Below are 8,703 nucleotides of genomic sequence, written 5' to 3' on the forward strand. Positions count from 1 at the left end.
CGTATGGCGGAGACACTGTATAACGGGGTGTATGGTACTGTGTGTGTGTTCGTGTGTTGACTTTATTTCCACACCACCTTGATTTGAGGTAAAAGTCTTGGTGCGTTTTTTTTTTCAAGAGGTGTCCCCCGTAGGCCTAATCCTCTTATTTGGTCAGGAAATTAATTGTTACGAAAGAGTGCACGTTGTTATAAAAGCACATGGGGTTGTAACAAAAGGGTACAGAATTGTTTTGAAAGCATACGTGGTTGTAACGAAAGTGCGCGGTGTTGTAACAAAAGCTTGCGGGGTTGTTTCGATCAACAGTGTATGGGTTTGTTGCAATACCCAAAATCCGTAGAAATTGTAAATAGCCGTAGCAGCAAATATTGTCATGCAAAAACCATATATAGTTGTTAATAGCAGCAGCAGCAGCAAAAAGGTTAATGTGAATAGTCGAAGAGGAAGTTAGGTTTGGCATTCAAAAGCCATAGTTGTTATTGATAGCCAATCGCAGCAGCACCAAAGCTGTTACGATACTACCATTATGCCAGATAAAATATATCCCACTCCCACTGGTAGACATGTAAATATATAGTTTAGTACACACACTTAGAAATATAAAACCCAGTACCTTTTGCTTAAACTATACCACCTAAACATACGTAAATATATCGCTTCATACATATACTTACAAATATAACCCAGTAACGTACGCTTAAAGTGTCGCATCGTACATATACTTACAAATATAAGTATAATTGCCCGTGTATAAATTTCAGTGCGTATAGCCCTTCCTACAAGCAAGAAGCGTATAAAAGAAAGCAATACAGACATACATCGTCGAGAATCAGCCCTTTTGACCCTATACAAACTTCTTGATGAATATTCATCATTTTCCTTTTATGTATAATTGATTTTATAAATTTCAGTACGTATAGCTCTTCATGTAAGCTTGGAGTGTATATATGGGAGAATGCAACACAGACACACATCATCGAGAATCAGCCCTTTTGACCTTCTACAAACATCTCATTCTTCATTTTCCAGTTATGTATATTAGTTTATGTATAGAAATCATCACGTATAACCCTTCCTGCAGACCTACAATCATATGTCATCAAGAATCATCGCTAAGGAAACAAAGCATTTTAATCAACCTTTTTTCGTTACGTATATTTACTTGCGTATAGAAATCATCACGTATAACCCTTACTGCGGACACTGTATAACGGGGTGTTTGGTACCGTGTGTCATTGCCACAGTACGAGGAGCAACAACACAAAGCAGATTTTATCTATAGCGCGTGCCAGTTCCTACGCCTTTTGCCTGGCCCATGCTGCCCCCCAGTGCTTCTCTTAAATGGAGATGCTGAAGTTGGGGTATATTAAAGGTCTGGGCAGTACATGAGTAGAAGAAGAAAGGGTTGCGATAGCCGGAGCAGCAGTGCACACTTACAAATATATAACCCGAGACTTCATAGATGCGTAAACATATCGCGTAGTACGTACATGCATGAAAATATAACCTGGTAATTTAAGTTTTAAAAATATTCCTTACAACACACTTAGATATATACATATACGTCAGAACCTTTCCACTTCATTCTTCTTATGTATAGTTTAGTCTATACTTTTATATATTCCCATGTACCTTAATATTCCTTGGTAACTTGTCGTAAGACGTATAACCCAGAGGCCAGGGAATTGGTACCAGGGAGACTGGGGGAATAAGCTGCTGTTCAAGGCAAGGACTGGAACAACAAGTAAAGGAGAGAAGCAGAGATGAGAAGGACAAAAACTGCAGCGTTTGTATAGGGGAAAAAGAAAAAAGAGCACCTGATAGTGGCCTGTGACAGGTATGAAGAGGAGAGGCAAAGGCTATTCGCATCTGTGGTGGAGATCATTTGGGAAGAGGAGTGGCATAGCAGAGTGGAGGAGGAAGACTGAGGAATAAGTACCGTGTTAGGACCATAAGGATGTAAAGAGGAAGCAGTGAAATTAATACCTCACGCAAAAATTTTCTTGGCATGTTGCTGCAAAAAAAGATCTGAGCATGTAGTTAAAGTAGAGTGAAAAATGTAATAATGGAAAATAGCAAAAGCGCATAGGTAGGCAAATCAGGGAAAGAAATGGACAGAAAACCTAAGTTCAGGATGAAGTGCTCAGTATTACAAGTGAATAAAGGGCAAGGCAAGGCAAGGGAAGGGCAGGGCAAGGCAAGGGAAGGGCAGGGCAAGGCAAGGGAAGGGCAGGGCAAGGCAAGGGAAGGGCAGGGCAAGGCAAGGGAAGGGCAGGGCAAGGCAAGGGAAGGGCAAGGCAAGGCAAAGGAAGGGCAGGGCAAGGAAAGGTCAGGGCAAGGGAAGGACAAGGCAAGGGAGACCAACGCACAGGGCTATATATGGCCAGCCAAGAAGACGAGACGCACAGGGCTGGCCAGCCAAGAAGGCAAGGTCAGGGAACGCACAGGGCCAGCCAGCCAAGAAGACGAAACGCACAGGGCTGGCAGCCAAGGCAGGACAAGGCAAGGGAAGGGCAGGGCAAGGGAAGGGCTGGGCAAGGGAAGGGAAGGGCAGGACAAGGGAAGGTCAAGGCGAGACGCACAGGGCTGGCAGCCAAGGCAGGACAGGGCAAGGGAAGGGCAAGGCAAGGGAAGGGCTGGGCAAGGCAAGGCAATTAAGTCAAGGCAAGGGAAGGGCTGGGCAAGGCAAGGCAAGGCAATTAAGTCAAGGCAAGGGCAAATCAAGGCAAGGGCAAGGCAAGGCTTAAGCATTCATCCTGAACTTAGGTTATCTGTCCTTTTCTTTCCCTGATTTGCCTGCCTATGCGCTTTTGCTATTTTCCACTATTACACTTTTCACTCAACTTTCACTACATATTCAGATCTTTTTTCCCCAGCAACATACCAAGAAAATTTTTGAGTGCAAGGGAAAGGCAAGGCAAGGCAAGGGCACCACCACCACCACCATCACGTACCATCACCACCACTATCAAGTACCACCACCACCACCACCACTATCACGTACCACCACCACCACCACTATCACGTACCACCACCACCACCACCACCACTATCACGTACCAACACCACCACCACCACCACTATCACGTACCACCACCACCACTATCACGTACCACCACCACCACCACCACTATCACGTACCACCACCATCACCACCACTATCACGTACCACCACCACCACCACCATCACGTACCACCACCACCACCACTATCACGTACCACCACCACCATCACCACTATCATGTACCACCACCACCATCACCACTATCATGTACCACCATCACTATCACGTACCACCACCATAAGTCATCGGCGCATGGCCAAAGACCACCCACATGTTGTCCTAAAAACCACCTATCAACCCAGACTCCAGATTCTCTCTATATAAGGATAAAAAAATGAGCTGCGGGAAGGTAGAATGTGCCAACTAAGATGGCATCATTATAAACATTAACCACACCAGGCCCCGCCAAAAAAAAAACAGGTCCCACAAAAAAAACCACCAGGTCCTACAAAAAACACACCAGGTCCTACCAAAAAAACCACCAGGTCCTACAAAAAAAAACACCAGGCCCCACCAAAAAAAAAACACCAGGCCCCACCAAAAAAAAACACCAGGCCCCACCAAAAAAAACACCAGGCCCCACAAAAAAACACCAGGCCCCACCAAAAAAAAAACACCAGGCCCCACCAAAAAAACACCAGGCCCCACCAAAAAAAAACCAGGCCCCACCAAAAAAAAACACCAGGCCCCACAAAAAAACACCAGGCCCCACCAAAAAAAACACCGGGCCCCACCAAAAAAAACACCAGGCCCCACAAAAAACACAAGGCCCCACAAAAAACACCAGGCCCCACAAAAAACCACCAGGCCCCACCAAAAAAAAACACCAGGCCCCACCAAAAAAAACACCAAGCCACACCAAAAAAAAGGCCCCACAAAAAAAACACCAGGCCCCACAAAAAAACACCAGGCCCCACCACAAAAACACCAGGCCCCACCAAAAAAACACAAGGCCCCACAAAAAAAAACACACCAAGCCCCACCACAAAAACACCAAGCCCCACCACAAAAACACCAAGCCCCACCACAAAAACACCAAGCCCCACAAAAAAAAAACACAAGGCCCCACAAAAAAAACACCAGGCCCCACCAAAAAAAACACCAGGCCCCACCAAAAAAAAAAAACACCAGGCCCCACCAAAAAAAAACACCAGGCCCCACCAAAAAAAACACCAGGTCCCACCAAAAAAACACCAGGCCCCACCACAAAAACACCAGGCCCCACCACAAAAACACCAGGCCCCACCACAAAAACACCAGGCCCCACCAAAAAAAAAAAAACACCAGGCCCCACCACAAAAACACCAGGCCCCACAAAAAAAACACAAGGCCCCACCAAAAAAAACACCAGGCCCCACCAAAAAAAAACACCAGGCCCCACAAAAAAACACTGTCCCACAAAAAAAAACCAGTTCCCACAAAAAAACCCACCAGGGCTCACCAAAAAAAAAAAAAAAACAGGGCCCACCAAAAAAAAAACATGACCCACAAAAAAAAAACACCAGGGCCCACCACACCCACACCCACACAGTATAGATGGGCCACTATCACCCACACCCTCACAGTATAGATGGGCCAATAACACACCCACCCACAGTAATAGATGGACACGAACACACACACCATAGTAATAGATGGGGCACTAACACACTCACCAACACATTAATACATGGGCCTCTAGCACCCACACCCACACGGTAATAGACGGGGCACTAACACACCCACCCGCACAGCAATTTCTACCCAGACACACGGGAGGAAAGAGGTTGGAGGTGGTGTCAAGAGAAAAGACAGACAGCGAAAGCTTAAAGCTCTGAATCAGCTACCTAACGTCACCTTCTGAGGGAAACAAACCGAGACGGGCTAAGCGAATCCGAAACGAGCCATCCGAAACACATGAGCGGGAGCGAACCACCAAACATACACAAACTACTTCCTCCCTTCTCCTTTGTTGTTTACTTGCAACAACAAACTATCAATCAATCAATCAATTATTCACCACACAACCATAACAAACAAATATCACTAGCCTCCCCCCCCCCCCCCCGGTAAAACTACTAAAAACTGAGAATGGATACAAAACGATAATACAAAATGGGATAAATCAAAGGAAAATGAAGAAATTGAACTCTTAAAATGTATACAAACAAGCTGTACTGCCTGGGGGTTGGGATGGCATGCTCCTCCCTTCTCCTTTGTTGTTTACTTGCAACAATATACTATCAATGAATCAATCAAGCTGACTACCCACATGCTGTCCTAAAGACCACCTGAACTCCAGATTCTCTAAATGAGGATAAAAAAAAAAATGAGCTGCGGGGAGGTACAATGTGCCGACTAAGAAACATAAGAACGAATTAAAAGTAACCAATCACAATCAGGAATGTTGGGGCAAGAAAGGTAAACCACAAAGGATCACTGGCAGGACACGACACATCACAAATAAGGTTACAATTAATGTATCAACTATTGCCGGGGGATGCCATTACAGTGTTATCTCTCCCATCTCATTGCAGAGGTGTTTCGGTTCAAGCCGGACTGGAGTGGGTGGGAGTAGGGGAGAGCCGGTATGATTCAGATACTTTTAAGAAAAATATTTTTAGAAAAAGAAGTTTAAGTAGTAGTGTAATTTTGTTGATCTCAAAATGTTCTTCCATCCTTTGGCTCTTTCGGCTGCTAATATGACACTCGTAGCTATTTCCAGTTTTCAGATGTAGGTGGTGAAAGACAAGTTTCTAAATCATCCGAATCATCCCCACCCGTGGTGATGGTTCGGCCAGGGAGGTGGGATATTGTACGGACACTCATAATACTCGCCATAATATTGTTACGAATGTGCTGTATGTGAATGATTGTATGTGTAATGTGATGAACTTGTTGCATGATGCAATGTTACCTCAGCATGGTGCAACTCTACTTGTTGGGACAAGAGAGACAGGAGGGGGCCCGGGGCCGCCGGGCCGCCGGGCAGGAAGTGCTGAGTCGAGCAGTTGGGGAGCAAGGGTGGCTGAGGAGTTGTAGGGGAGAAGACGCGTGTCTGGGCTTAGAGAGTGTTCAGCTGTGTGCTCCGCTCGCGAGCTGTGTGCATCCGGTGTGCGTGTCTGCCGTGCCCCTGTACTGTGCCTGATTAACTAGCTGTTCTGTGCCCTTGAAAGTTGTTGTACTCTGTACTGTGTGAGGAACCTGTCATTAAACTAGAACTTAGTGTTCAACGTGTATCCTTTGTGCCCTGCCTCGTTCCCTCCTCCCCTCGGTGTTCTGTGTGGGCCGCTGTGAGTGACTGGTGCCCGTGTGGTTGTTCTGGTGAGGATCACGCCGCCTGCCTGCCCGTGGATGGTGTGTGGTAGGGGGGGTGGCGTAACACTTGGTGTCAAAGGAGTGGGGATAAGTGAACAGTGAAGCGCGCCGAGTGTCATGGCGTCCCCCAGTGGTCGCCGTGAGGGTGAGGAGATGGGCAAGGCCGAGGCTGACCCGGGTGAGGTGAAGCCGGGCCAGATGGAATTGTTCGCTGCCATGCTGGCCAGTATGAGGCAGGATTTGGATCAGAGGGCAGACGAGAGGGCACGCGAGCAGGCTCGGAGGGCAGAAGAGAGGGCTCGCGAGCAGGCTCAGAGGGCAGAAGAGAGGGCTCGCGAGCAGGCTCAGAGGGCAGAAGAGAGGGCAGACGAGCAGGCCCGCCATCTTGCCGAGGTCCTCCAGAGCTGTTTCTCGTCGCTGAAGGTGGAAACCCAGCAGTACACCGACCAGGGCTGCGATAGCGCGAGGAGTGAACGGCTGGAGGAGGTGCGGACCCCGGAAGGCGAGGTCCGAGGCCTGAGGGAGGCGGAGAGGCAGCTGCGAGAGGTGGCACCGTCGCACGCGGAGGAAGAAGGCTCAGTTCTGGCAGGAAGCGCCGGGGCGGCGGTCCTGCAGGGGCCTATCTGGGGCTCCTGGCAAGGACTCCTGGAGCCTGGTAGCGTCGTGGCGGAACCAATAGCTGCCGCAGGAGGTTGGGGAGCCCCCGCCTCGTTGCCTCCCTCACCCCCACCCTCTCCTCCATGCCAGCCGGCTCGCAGGTCACGTAGTCCGCTCTCTCTCCCATGGCAGCAGCGAGAGGTGGCACCGTGGTGCGGGGAGGAACAAGAAGCGTCACGTGTGCTGGCAGTGGGTGCACGGGTGGCGGACTGGCGGGGCTCCGCGTGGGGCCCCTGGCAAGGGCCCCTGAAGCCTGGTGGCGTCGTGGCGGAGCCAGTGGAGGCTGCAGGAGGCTGGGGAGCCGTCGGAGCCGCTCCCTTGGGTCCATCTGGTGCTGGAGTCGGACCCATTAACCCTGCCTCGTTGCCTCTCTCACCGCCTCCCTCTCCGCCATGCCGGCCGGCTTGCAGCCCACGTGGTCCGCCCGCTCCCCTCTGCGGCCCCCCAGCCTCCCGGCGCTCAGGGAGGTTTAAGCCAGCGGGACACGACGGGGAGTTGGCATGGGAGGCCCAGTTCAAGATGCCAGCTGCTGCCCAGGGCTGGGGCGAGGCTGAGGAGGCGCTGTTGTTGGCATCACCGCTGCGGGGCTCAGTGGACGAGCCCGGCCGCTTGGTGGGGAGCGCCGAGAGGACCTTGGGGCGGCCTGACATGACGGCCGCTACACGACTCCAGGACGCGCCACAGAGGCTGTGTGGCGTCACGGGGCACTGCGTGCAGTCTGAGGGCCCAGTGGGGGCTCGTATCGGCGTAGGCAGCGCTGTGGAGCGCCGGCCGATGGACGTCGCCGATCGAGACGAGCCGTGCGTGCTGGGCCTCGACTACCTGACGCAGGGCGAGGCCTGTGCCGACCTTGGACGGGAGCTGGAGAGGCTGCGCGGACAGGCGCCTTTGCTTCCGAAGGTTGGTTGTGCAGAGGTAGTCGCGGCGGAGCGACTGCACCTTGCCCCGGGGACGGAGGCCAAGGTCCTGTGTTGCCGGTCGGACGCGATGCCAACGGAAGGCACGGTGGAGTCCACGGAGGGCCTGCAGCTGCCTGGTGGTGTGGCAGCCGGACAGAGTCTCGAAGGAGCGGGGGAGGAGTCAGTCACGGTGCTGGTGGCTAACTCCTCCGACGAGGCTCGGAAAGTACCCGCTGGTGCCAAGCTGGGCACCTGTGAAGAGGTGGAACAACAAGAGGAGGCGTCGGGGAGCACGGAGTCGGCCGCTGTGGGGCCGCTGCCCGACTTCCTGGAGGATTTGGCGCACCGGAGCGCCGCTAACCTGACGGAGGCGCAGACGGAGAAAATGCGCCACACCCTGGCCCAGTACGCGGACGTGTTCAGCAGGGGTGACTTGGATCTGGGCCGCACGGGGTTGGTGAAGCATGGCATCAACACGGGAAATAGTGTGCCCACCAGGAGCCCGCCCCGACGTGTCGTGCCGGTCAGGCGGGAGGAACTGCAGCGCGCCGTCAACGAGCTGGCGGCGCAGGGGGTGATGGAGCGGACAGACAGTCCATGGCCCTCAGCAGTCGTCCTGGATATTAAGAAGGACGGCACACAGCGCTTCTGTGCGGACTGCCGGGCGCTGAGGGACGAGACTGGCGAGGACTCTCACCCCCTGCCGTGGACCGACGACGCGCTGACGAGGGCCTTGGAGTTCGGGGCCTTGACGTTGACCAGCGGCCTAGCGGCGGCCGCCCCGCC

The sequence above is a fragment of the Eriocheir sinensis genome, chromosome 21, assembly GCF_024679095.1.
Source record: "Eriocheir sinensis breed Jianghai 21 chromosome 21, ASM2467909v1, whole genome shotgun sequence".
Taxonomy (NCBI): Eukaryota; Metazoa; Arthropoda; class Malacostraca; order Decapoda; family Varunidae; genus Eriocheir; species Eriocheir sinensis.